Source organism: Odocoileus virginianus, chromosome 10, assembly GCF_023699985.2.
Source record: "Odocoileus virginianus isolate 20LAN1187 ecotype Illinois chromosome 10, Ovbor_1.2, whole genome shotgun sequence".
NCBI lineage: Eukaryota > Metazoa > Chordata > Mammalia > Artiodactyla > Cervidae > Odocoileus > Odocoileus virginianus.
In genome coordinates this window covers 34,937,365-34,951,211 of record NC_069683.1, presented here as the reverse complement: position 1 = coordinate 34,951,211, position 13,847 = coordinate 34,937,365, and positions in this window count along the sequence as shown.

Genomic DNA, 13,847 nt, shown 5'->3' with positions numbered 1-13,847 from the left:
AGTAAACAAACATTTCTTATTGGCAAAAATATGTTGATTGTAATGTCTCCTATTTGATTAATAAAGATATGTTTGAGCCTAGTTATAATTTAGAATTCATGGTCCAAAACTGCAATTACATTGCACCAACCTAACGAAAGTATTTCCTTGCTGTGATCTAGTGATCTATACGATCTATATGACCACTTGTATACCACACATATAGATAAATACATGTACTCTCATGGATGTATCCACTAAAAATACATGCCATTAAACTGGACCACCTTTTTTTGTAGTATATGCAGGACAGAAACTGAGCTGAATGTATTTCCATAAGTGGTCCTGCACAGAGACCCGCAACCCAAAAAAAGAAAACCATCTGTGTCACCTTGCAAAACCAATTTCATTACCACTGTCTCCACAAGCTAAACAAGGAGTGTACGAACATTTGTTCCTAGTTAACAACAGCAAAAATCCACTTCACTTATTTTTAGTAACCGAACCTAACCCCAGTTCCTGAGGTGCTGCTTACCATGTTTCATTTGAGAAAGGCATCATCGCTTCACCATGGTGCCAAAGACAGACTCTGGGTTTCCACTCTGCACACGTTTGGAATGTGTGGCGGCTCCCACTCATCATGAATCAACAAGGCACCCAGGCAGGGGGACTGGCTGAACAAGGCAGCCAGGCAGGGGAATTGGCTGCTCAAAGACTTGGTAGCAACCTGTCAAAACATGCACCAATGGAGCTGAAAACCATAGCATTTCCACTAAGAGTGGTAGGGGCAGGAGAGTCCAAGACCTGCCAGTCAGTAACTCACAAATAGGCATCTCCTTGGTCCCCAACTGCAAGATCTCAGGCTGTAATCCATGTGCAGTCCATCCCTTCCGCGTTCCACCTGCCACACAACACTAATTCAGAAGTGCTTTCTGTGGCCCTTACGCAAGGATCTATGAATACAAAACTGGGGATGCAGAAGCCAGGAGTACATATAAAGCCTCCAGAATTCAAACAAGCAAGCACAGGATGACCAGAAACCCAGGCTCCATCTCCTTCTCTTGTGGCCAAAATCTCTGAACAAACATCCTGGCTCATGGTCCAGAGGATTTTCTCTCCCTGTCTTTCCTCCTTTTCACTGATCATCCCACTTTAGTCATGAGAAAAGGTCTTAAAATATTCAGCCAGGCACAAAGTCAGGTGAGGGGATTCAGAAACTCTTTCTGTAAATGATAAGTATTTCAAACTTGGTGGGAAATGCCGACTCTGTTGGAAATACTCACCTCTGCTACTGTAGTGCAAAAGCAGCCATAGACAATCCACACGTGACAGGTGTGGCTGTATACAAATAAAACTTTATTTACAAAAAAACCCCTATTTTACAATGACCAAAGTGAAAAATTCAAATGCCTAGTAAAACTTTCATTTTAAAAATTACCTAGATTGGGATGGGATGGGATGAGATGGGATGGGATGGGATGGGATAGATCAGAATAGAGTGTACAAAGTTTATTGCATGAGAAATGCATAGTTTTGTGTTACAAAATATGCTTTATCCAAACACATCATATATGTATGACTGTTAAAGATAGTGATTATAAATGCATTTTTCAATCTGAATCAAGATTAGAAATATTTGAAATATATTGGTTGAGTGGATAGAATCTTCACCTGGAAGTTGGATGTCCTGAGTTAAAATCTCCATTCTGCCACCAGTGTACACTTTGGGATTTAGAAATGAGTTGACTCCTGGTTCTGAGATTCTGTGGAGGCATTGTCATCATCTAGTGCAGGGAAATAGGGACGCCCACAAACCAGATGATCCAGCTCAGAGATTTTGGGGTCTCTTCCCCTCTCTAGCCCTATGGTAGCTTGAGGCCACATTTAACCAATCAGCCCATTTGTGGATGAGACTGAAGCCTAGAGAGATGAAGGACCTGCCCGGAGAAATTCATCTCAGAATTGCTAAACCAAACTCAAACATTGGTTTTATTTTTAAATCTAATGCCCTTGTCCTTTTTCTCCATGGCATGGTCCTCTTTGAGGAGGGTAGTTTGCTGCAGCCCCAAAACTCCAAGCTGTAGCTCACCCCTGTTCCTACTTCAGAATAATATCTGATCAATTCCTAAAACACATAAAAATGAAGCAATGACTGCCAGGAGCCAGTGTGGGTTTATCAAGAACAGGTAATGTCAACTTACACCCTCTCCTTTTTTCGTGAGTTATTAGATCTGTAGACCAGGGAAATCAAGTAGAGAGGATGTATCTGAGCTTCCAGAAGGATCTGACAAGGTGTCTCTCAGGGTCCTGCAGAGCAGCTGGTGAGATATAGATGGAGAATGAGTGAGTGAGACAGGTTCACGGTTGGTAGACCAACCATAAACAAAAGGCATCATTTTATGGAGCAATGAGAGTTGTGGGAGGGGGACTGTGATGTGTACGAATGAGTGGAGGGAGTGGTGAGGACTTAGGCAAACAGAAAGGGATATAATTAATCTAAGAGAGCGGCCCCCTGTATAATCACCCAGCAGCAGCCCACCGAGGCCATGAGAAAACTCCGGCAAATGGACCCCATAGCCCCTGGCTTTGCAAAGAAGGTAGAAATTTGGACTTGCCGCACATGCGGCAAGCACATTCAAATTAAAAAACACACTGTGTGCATGACCAACCAAGCATGTCTGCAGTCCATTTCGACCCATGGACACCCATGTGTAACGTCTGGATTAAAAGTTTACTGTCAGTTTACTAGAGGAATTTCTCCAAGCAATCACACAAAGCTCTATCATCTACCTTGTCCTATTCACCATTTTCATCACAAACTTAAATGAGGACACAGAAGGCATAATTATCACACAGAGAGATGTCAGGAAACTGGGAAGGGGGCTGGCAGGATCAAAATTCAGAGTGATTTTTGCAGGCTGAACCACAAAACCCAACATGTCAAGATGAGACTTATTAGAGACAATTGTTAGGGTGCTTGCACGTGTGCTCCATCACTCAGTTGTATCTGACTCTTTGCGACCCCATGGACTATAGCCCTCCAGGCTCCTCTATCCATGGAACTTTCCAGGCAAGAATACTGGAGTGGGTTGCCATTTCCTCTTCCAAGGGATCTTCCCAACCCAGGGATCAAACCTGTGTCTCCCCTGTCTCCTGCAATGGCAGGCGAATTCTTTACCACTGAGCCACCTAGGAAGCCCATAACGGTGCACCAGAGGTCAAAAATAGTTAGACCATAGTTGGTCCTATTTATGCCAAACTTGGTCCAAGGTGAGCCCTCAGGTTCTGCTCCTTTTCTGGTAGGTCCTCCTTCTTGTCTGGCCTTCCTGAGGGGAGAAGGTGCTGTCCCAGGACCCCTAAGCCCTTGCCCTTCCTCAAAGGATGCTGCTGTATGCAGCCTGCAGCTTTTGCAATCACCTGCTCCACCTCCTGTGGGCCAGAGCCCCAGTCTATAACATCCAAGCTGAACCAACAAACTAGGTCTGATTATTTTAGCAAAACTTGGGGTACTCAACACCATGGAAGTCACTAAGACCTAAGAGTGTTCCCAGAACAAGGCCCAGCTTCACAATGGCCTCAGCCCTCAGGCTGCAGGGAAGACCGGCCTCCCCACCCTCTAGGCCACAAGAAGGTAATAAGTTCCATGAGGGTAGGGATCCTGCCCATAATATTCTTCACTATGTGACCAACACCAGAACAAAGCCTGGTCCATATTAGATGTGCACTAAATATTAGTGGTCAGGGCTATAAAAACATACTTTTTGGATAATCAGAAATTTCAGTATTGATATGAATTAGATGACACTAAGAAATTATTGTTAATTTGTTAAGTGTAATAATGGCATTGTTGCATAAGAAAATAATTCTTCTTTTGCTTTCTTTTTAGTAGGGGAATAAGAAATTACAGAAATGTAGGAGTGAGATGACATGATATGTCTGAGATTTTCTTTAATATGTGCTAGAGCTGGACAATAAAAAAGGCTGAGCACTTAAGAATTGATGCCTTCAAACCGTGGTGCTGGAGAAGACTCTTGAGAGTCCCTTGTTCAGCAAAGAGATCAAACCAGTCAATCCTAAAGGAAATCAACCCTGACTTTTCATTGGAAGGACTGATGCTGAAGCTGAAGCATCAATACTTTGGCCACCTGATGCAAAGAGCCGACTCTTTGGAAAAGGCCCTGATGCTGGGGAAGATTGAAGGCAAGAAGAAAAGGGGACAACAGAGGACAAGATGGTTGGATGGCATCATCAACGCAATGGACATGAGTTTGAGCAAACTCCAAGAGATGGTGAAGGACAGGGAAGCCTGGAGTTCTGCAGTCCATGGAGTCGAAAAGAATTAGACATGACTGAGCAACTGAACAACAACAATTCCCTAAGAAAGGGGCTTCCCAGGTAGCTCACTGATGAAAAATTCACCTGCCAATGCAGGAGCTGCAGGAGACTCGGGTTTGATCCCTGGGTTGGGAAGATCCCCTGAAGGAGGGCATAGCAGCCCATTCCAATATTCTTACCTGGAGAATCCCCATAGACAGAGGAGCCTGGCGGACTAAAGTACATAGTGTCTAAAAGAGTTAGACATGACTGAGCACACATGCAGCCTAACAAAAAAGGGAGGACCAGATCAAATTCTGTGTGTGTTCTGTGTATTCCAAATTTCTCTTGGAACATTTTCATAATAAAAACTTTTTTAAAATATTGATGAGAATTTGTTGCTTGCCAGTAACTAGAACTGGTTGCTGGAATTTCAGCCTGCAGCACATAGAGCCTTTCTCTCCTTCCCTTTGGCTCCCCACGGGGATGGGAGAAGAGATTCCCACCTCGTGATGAGAAAGGACCCAAATTCCCTGCACGCAGTGGCCCTGCCCCACACCTTCCCCCAGCCAGGCCCTGAAGCAACCTGTTCTGGGTGACACCCTAGGGCTGAAATGAGCAGTACAGCTGTCAGAAAAATTATCCAAAACTTAGAAATAAGGTAGCACACCCTTCCAGTGCCATAGAGGGGTGAAGGGTACCCAAGGACTATCTAGGGAATTGCATTTGATTGATCTACAGCTGATTTAGAGCCCCAAGTTTAGTAAAATTAATTTATTGCTTTTGACCACTAGAGATGCAAATAATTTCTATCTAGTGAAAAAGAAACTTCAAAGATTACATTCATGGTTCTAATAGACATTAATCAATTTTGAAGCTAACCCAGCAGTCTTAACATTTCCTATGAATACCCAGCTTCTTAAATGCTCTTTGAGCCAATTTTAATATCTTACTGGTCCCCTCATTCATTAACGAGTTAGAATAAAATCTTTGTGAGTGAAAGTGAAAGTCTCTTAGTCGGGTCCGATTCTTGACAACCCCATGGACTATACAGTCCATGGAATTCTCCAGGCCAGAATACTGGAGTGAGCAGCCTTTCCCTTCTCCAGGGGATCTTCCCAACCCAGGGGTCGAACTCAGGTCTCCCGCATTGCAGGTTGAGCCACAAGGAAAGCCCAAGAATGCTGGAGTGGGTAGCCTATCCTCCAGGGGATCTTCCTGACCCAGGAATTGAACCGGGGTTCCTGCATTGCAGGCAGATTCTTTACCAACTGAGCTATGAGGAAAGCCCATATTCATTTTATATTGATATGAGAGTAATGTTTTTCAACCCTTGGAAAATCATACTTTATCAGCATCCTGGGTCCTATCTCCTGTGAGTCAACTGTTTCCATTCTGTTCACAAGGAAACTCGAGATGGCCCATTTCCAATGCGCATAGCTGCAATCTTTAAAACAAAAACAACAGCCCCCTAAAAAAACCTTTTCTTTTAATTTGCTAGAATCTGTCTCTATAGAACTTTCTTCCTTTGCTAGTGCAGTGAAAACAACGACAGCTTTGGAGTCAGACGAACCTGGGCACAAGTCCCCAGTTCTACCCCTTATTAGCTGCTTGACCTTGGGAAAGGCACTCCATCTCCTGAGCCCTCCCTTTCCTTATCTCCCTGCTGTGAGAATTAAATGAGATAGTGCATGTAAAGCACTTAGCACAGGGGCATAGAGTAGGTCAGTTTATCTTCTCCATCATTTCCTCGTTTGTTCACTTATTCAGCAAACATTCATTGAGGTACTGGTGGTGAAGCCTGGCGCTGCAAATATGCATAACAAATAGCTCCCTTCTGAGAATGCATGCAAATTAGTAAGAGTGAAAGAAATGTTTAAAAGGAAATTCTAATGCAGCATGATAAGTACAACAAAAGAATCATGTACAATGCACAGAGGAGACTCTGGCAGAGGCAGAGGTGGTTTCCAGCGTAGACTTCCCAGAGACAGTGATGTCTACAAAGTGTTTTGAACATTAACAAGAGTTTTTCTGGCACTCAAGGAGGGAGAAAACATTAAAAATACTTGGAAAAATAAAATAGCATGCTGGCCCTTAATGGAATATGAAGAGCAAATGATGGGCAGGGGGATAAATTTGTAATGGGAGATGGAATTGGTAAGCCAAGGAAGTCTTTTTCCTTAAGAGATGATGGCAAGCTAGAAGAGAGATATCACATATGTGGTTTTAGAAAGATCATGGTGACGGCAATATGAGGAATAAAACAAGATGAAGACTGGAAGACATCCCTGACAGTCCAGTTCAAATAAAGGTGAAACAGAGGTGAAACCAGGAAACAGAATGGAAGGGGAAAAGGTTCAGAAAACAGAATCCGCCAGACATGGCAAAACACGTGACAATCATGGTGACTGCCACGTCCATCCTTGCATTAGAAGGGAAACTGCCCCACCCTCAGGTCCCTGCTGAGAGAAGACGCTCTGCGCTGGTCCTTGAACAAGGACAGGCAAATAACTTCATGCCTGGGCCAAGAGCAGCTCACCACAGGCTGGCCAGTCACCAAAAAAGTATGCAAAATTCTGTCCAGTAGGACTGGTGGTTCCGCTCCAGAATTTGAATAGGAAAATGAAAAGATAATTAATCAGTTGGGGACAGGAAGAGAAAAGAGAATGACATGAGAAGAAAAGCCCATATGCTATGGAAAAGAGAGCAACATCAGAGGCAACAACAACGTGATACCACTAGAGAGCCAGGTACTCGACAACAGGGTTATTAAAGCCTTAGAATCTCTGGCGTCTGGAGCATAAACTCATCTAAATACATCTAGATTCCTTACAGCCAACAAAATTCTATTAGCTGGCTTTGTCACTGGTCAGATGTTAGGGGAACATCTGCGTAAACATTTGAATGCAAGTCTTATCTCCTCCAAATTTCCCCTTTTTCACCCCATTCCTTTACTCTTCTTCACTGACCATAATTCTGTCCTCTCTCTCCACTCATTTTCTCCATTGTACAAACTCCTGACTGATCTTGCTTCCTGCTCCCAGGATCCAGAGTCAGGGTGTTTTATTTCTCACCACTGACTGCCTGTTTGCAGTTCAGCTTCTTTCATTCTCTTCCCACCCAAACCCTAAAATGCTCTCCCTGTAAGCAGGTCAAAGGAAAGAAAACTGGCAAAATGAGACAGAAAGCCTTAGGGAGCTACACCTGGTCACAGAGAAGGCAAGAACAAAGAGAAATTTCTTGCTTGCTGTAAAGAACAATCCTACTATCCTACACTCAATTCTCCATTCAGGAATAGTATTTTCCATACCCCTGTCTCCAAAGATTTAGAACTGGCATTTGTGAAAAGATAAAGGATCTGCCAGAATCCAGATATCCACATGTTTCACTAATAGTCAGGTAGATCCCCAAGGTTGACTAATGTGATAATTTAAGTTCCATAAGGACTGAGATTTCTTTTGTGTGTGTGTGTGCATACCTGCTAAGTGGCTTCAACCATGTCTGACCCTTTGCAACCCTGTGGATTATAGCCCACCAGACTTCTCTGTCCATGGGGATTCTCCAGACAACAATATTGGAGTGAGTTGCCATGCCCTCCTCCAGGGGATCTTTCCAAACCAGGTATTGAACCTGTGTCTCTTATACCTCCTGCATTGGCAGTCAGGTTCTTTACCACTAGCTCCAGAGATTTCTCTTATTCATCACCAAATCTTCAAGTGCCTAAAATAATGCCTGACATGTACCAGGGGCTCAGTAAATGTTTATTGAGTGAACAAATGCATGAATTCACAGCAAGACTGCAATGAAGTCTCTGATAATATGCCACAGTTCTCTCCTCAGCCCACCATGATTAATAATTCAATGAAAACATAAAGGGATTTCTGAGCGGGGGGGGCAATTGATAAAATAAGAATGAAGTTGAGAAGAACTTTGAATACATTGCTGAATTGACTCAAGATTCAAAATATCTGAAGAAGACAGAGCAATAATCAATTTTACGATTGTGACAGAACTACCATAACAGTTGAGAGACATGACTTAGCAGTGGTGCACTTGGGAAAGAACCATGGGTCTCATTTTAGAATAAACTCAGTCAGAATTTGAGGTGTGAAAAAGCTGCCAGGAAAGCAACTGTGCTGAGTCACAGAGTCCAGAAACGCAGGAGGTGATGGTCCCCAGTGTAAGATGTGCTGCTCAGCCCACCTTTAGAGCAATTCGCTTGGTACATGAAATACACTCAAGGAAGAAATCAAGGAAAGGACAGAGATCATACCATAGGAGAAACAATTGAAGGAATTTGGCATGTTCAGCCCAGGGAAGTCTCAGAGGGTATATTAGTTTCCTGGGCCTGCCATAACAAAATACCACACACTGGGTGACTTAAAGCAATAGAAATTTATTCTGACATAGTTTGGGAGGCCAGAGTCCAAAGATCAAGGTGTTCACAGGGCCATGCTCCCTCTGAATTCTCTAAGGAAGGATTCTTCCTTGCCTCTTCCAGCATCTGGTGGCCCCCAAGCATCCCTTGGCTTGTGGCAGCATCATTCCAGTCTCTGCCTCCGTCTTCACTTGCTCTTCCCCCTTTGTGTGTGTGCCTTGTAAGGACACCAGTGGTATGTGATTCACCCTACTCCAGTATGAACTCATTTTAACTAATTCTATCTACAACAAGCCTATTTCCAAATAAGGACCACATTCTGAGGTACTACGTTCTGAGGTACGGGGCTTCCCTTGTGGCTCAGCTAGTAAAGAATCCACCAGCAATGCAGGAGACCTGGCTTCAATCCCTGGGTTGGGAAGAGCCCCTTGAGGTGGGAAAGGCTGCCCACTCCAGTATTCTGGCCTGGAGAATTCCATGGGGTGGCAAAGAGTTAGAAACAACTAAGCTATTTCCACTTTCACTTTTCTAAGGTACTGGAGGTTAGCACCTCAACATGTATGTTTTGATGACATAACTCACCCCATAAATAGAAGGCAGGAGAACTGTCTTTATAATTGGAAGAACTCTCTTGTAGAGGATTTGATCCATACAGCCTAAAGGGTAGAACTAGAAAAATTGTAGACACTTACAGAGAACTTTCTAAGAGCTGAAGATTTATCCCTTGTGATTCCCATCCTTGAAGCTGCTGGGGAAGAGGAGGTATGACTCCAGGAGTTGGCACTGTGGGGAATTCCTTCCTTAGCAGGGGATCGGGCTGCAGAACTCTGGTCACTCTCAGCGGACTCGATTCCATGTGCCACTGCCCTCTGGTATCCTGGCACGAGGGAACCACTTTCAACCAGGCAGAGATTTAAGTGGCTGTTTCCAAGAGGCAATATAAGCAGACGAGCCCCACAATAATGCAGGCTGCTCAGGAGAAATGGAGCGTGAATTGCAGACCCAAGAAATGAATGTAAATTCAGCAGTTATTTTAATTTTTAATTGGAAAAAAAGCCCATCCCAGACAGAAAGAATAGGAGAGGAGTGTACTTTGCATAGCACTATAGAAAGCATTTGTTAGCACTGCCGAGACACATGGCATAGTCTTGTTGCCTCTGCCATCCTTGCAATTGAGATGGGAAGGATTTCTACAGGGACTGCTACTGCTGGCCGCCTCCATAGATAATGAAGGTCATGGTTTATGGGCACAAAAGACTCTGCTCCAGAAGTAGCTTCATTGGTATGCAGGCATGGAAACCCAGCAGCCGGCCCAACTCCCTCCCATTTTTCTGGACAGTTTTACATTCAAATGGAGTAGCTGGAAGATAGAAAGGTGTCAGAGGAGGAGAAATGACACTTATTAGGCATCTATTATGTGCCAGTCATTGGTCTCATTGAATTGAGGAAGCCTTGGACTACGTGATTGATGGGGTTAGTACGTGTGTGTGTGTGTGTGTGTGTGTGTGTGTACTTGCACACAAGTTAGCACATTTGTGAACTAGATGGAGAAGTGGAGGGTGAGGGGGAAAGTTCAAAGTACTTAGAAAATGGGAAGATAATGGACTAAAATGTGCATAATAAGAGTGGAGATCCAGGACTAGCCTTATGAGATGATGAATTAGGTAGCTTCTTTGGGGGCTAGTAGGGAAGTTCCTGCCTCCAGCAGGAGTATCCAACATAGATGAAACAGTGGATGCTACAACTGTGAGGATTGTTGAAAGAATAAAGTGGGAATCAGGGTTTCCCATGTGGCATTAGTAGCAAAGAATCCACCTGTCAATGCAGGAGCCATGGGTTCAATCCCTGGGCTGGGAAGATCCCATGGCAGAGGGCATGGCACCACACTCCAGTGTTCTTGCCTGGAGGGTCTCACAGACAGAGGAGCCTGGTGAGCTACTGTCCATAGGCTTGTGAAGAGTCAGACATGACTGAAGCAACTTAGTGCACATGCACGCACACACACACACGCACACACACACACACACACGGTGATTCCATGAGCCAGCTCTAGGAACAGGCTGAAACCTTAACCTCTCCTGGGAGCATCCATCTGGCAGCAGCCATGTCTGCAGTTCATCTCTGCTGAATGCCCTGCCATTCCCTTACCCTTCGCCTGGTTCAAACTGAGTCTACCTGCCAAGCTCCAAAACCAGTTTCTATTCTGACTTCAGTAACACATGTATACCTCCAAGATATTGTGGGTTCAGTTCCTGGCCATCACAATAAAGCAAGTATCTCAATAAACGAGTCACGCAAATTTTTTGATTTCCCAGTACTTACGAAAGTTATACTTACACCATACTGTAGTCTATTATAAACAGTGCATTATGTCTAAAAAACAATGCATATACCTTCATTTAAAAAATGCTTCTTTGCTAAGAAATGCTAACCACCAGCTAAGCTCTTCTTTTCGCAATCATAGATCACAGATCACCAAAACAAGCATAATAATAACAATGAAATTTTTGAAATACTGCAAGAATCACCAAGAAGTAATGTAGAAACACAAAGTAAGCAGATGCTGTTAGAAAAATGGTGCCAATAGTCTCGCCATACTCAGGGTTGCCACAAACCTTCAATTTGTAAAAAAAAAAAAAAAGAAAGAAAGAAAGAAAGAAAGAAAAGTAATAAAGTGAAGTGCAAAAAAATATGACAATTCAAGCCTGAATTGTCAGAAGCACCAACATTCTCAGAGGCTCAACAGCAAGACAACCATTTTGGATTTCCCCATCTACACATCAGTCACTTCCCAAATCCTACTAATAGTTTCTGTATAACATCTCCCCACATTTTCATTCTTAATGCCCTGTCCCTAGGCAAGGGTCCAATCTACATATGCCTCAGTTAGAGCAGCTCAACAGTTCCCGTTCAAAGCCTTCTATGATCAAGCTCCATCCTACCTCATAAACCAATGGCCCACCCTGCCATCGCTCACTTAAATGAGCCTCTTCCTTCTATCCACTGGCCTGCTTTAGGCCAGCCTCCATTCCTGCACCCACACCATTTCATCCATCTGGTTTTCCATTTTTCCCTACATATGCATTCACCCCCTACCCCTCCCTGCCCATCCATTCATTCAACAAACATTATAATGAGTGTCAACTACGTGCTGACAGCCTTCTAGGTGCTGGGGGTCCAGTGATGATCAGGATGAAGGTTTTCTGTTCTGGGAGCTTATGTTCTACGAGGAAGTTGTCAGTTAAAGCCTGGGTGAAGGTATGAAGAATGTCAGAGTGTGTGTGTGTGTGTTAGATGGGGTGGTTAGGAAAGCCTCAGTAAGGAGTAGATGTTGGATCTGAGACTTGAGTGACTTGAGAGTTAATCCTGTGAAAATTGGGGTAAGGGCATCAAAGTCTTCTTCAGAGATCACATAGCTGTTCAGAAACCACCCCCACCCCTAAACTCCAGGAATCACGGCCTGAGATATTCATGTGCCCTTGAGTTGCTTTTTACCTATTTGTGCCTAACCAGATGGTAAGTTCTTTAAAGGCAGGATTTGGATACCGCAACCTAAAAGTCTGAAGTTAATAGAGCATTATTGCATACAAGGATCACCTAACTAAGTCAAAATAAAGGAGAAATCATCTCACTTTGACTTTCAAATGTTAGTGCCCAAGGAAAAATTTCTTCCTTGTGATTTGAGGAAGGATGTTTTGCACATATCATTCATTCCATGTGGAGGTTTTCCTAACTGGAGGTGAGGAAGCCAGCTAAGGCCACTCTGTCTGGTTTATAAGCAGGCATATAATCCATAAGCAGGCAATAAAATCCTTATGACTGAGGCAGAAAATGCCACCAACAGCTCCAAGATGGAAGGACATCTGTTGTCAAACTCTCTTGAAATCCACGAGCTGAAATTGCAGTGAAAATGTTGTCCTGAGGATGCTTCTGACTTCAGGATAATGATTCCAGGATAAATTATTTTCATGATGAGCTGCTATTGAGAATCAACGAAAAAGATACTGAAATATATCTTCAGTTGACTGAATTAAATCTTACTTTGTAAGTAATTTTAAAGTATATAGTATTCGTATTTTTAATGTAAAATGTTTTTACTTTAATGCATTTAGTTGCTTTAATGAAGAGTTAGATTTTTGCTAATCAGCTAACAAATATTTTTTTTTCCATTTATTTTTATTAGTTGGAGGCTAATTACTTTACAACATTGCAGTGGTTTTTGTCATACATTGAAATGAATTAGCCATGGATTTACATGTATTCCCCATCCCGGTCCCCCCTCCCATCTCCCTCTCCACCCCATCCCTCTGGGTCTTCCCAGTGCACCAGGCCTGAGCACTTGTCTCATGCATCCAATCTGGGCTGGTGATCTGTTTCACCCTAGATATACATGTTTCGATGCTGTTCTCTTGAAACATCCCGCCCTCGCCTTCTCCCACAGAGTCCACAAGTCTGTTCTATACATCTGAGTCTCTTTTTCTTTTTTTGCATATAAGGTTATCATTACCATCTTTCTAAATTCCATATATATGTGTTAGTATACTGTAATGGTCTTTATGTTTATGGCTTACTTCGCTCTGTATAATGGGCTCCAGTTTCACCCATCTCATTAGAACTGATTCAAATGAATCCTTTTTAATGGCTGAGTAATATTCCATGGTGTATATGTACCACAGCTTCCTCATCCATTCGTCTGCTGATGGGCATCTAGGTTGCTTCCATGACCTGGCTATTATAAACAGTTCAGCTAACAAATATTAACTGAGTGCATCCAATCCCTGAGACTACACAATGAGGTGAGTACAGTAGTGAACAGTCCTTGTCCCCAAGGAACTTACAGTACACAGAGAAGATAGATGCTAAATAAATTAGTATTAATAATTTAAAAAATTAAAAGGAAACAAAACATTGCAATACAGAAGCACGGAGGCTACTGAAGGGTGTGGGGGAAGGGGGGTGGTCAGAACGAATTTTCTAAGGAAGGGACGTTTCATCTGAGACAGAACTTGACTGGCAGTACTTGGTGAGCGAAGGGAGCGCAGAAGTATGTTCCAGGAAGAGGCCGTCCCCTGATCACCAGAGGAGAGAAGCACAGCGCTTGGAAGAAGAGTGAATGCAATCGGGCTGGAGTGAAAGGGGCCCAGGATGTGGCTGGGATGGCAGCAAGAGCAAAGCC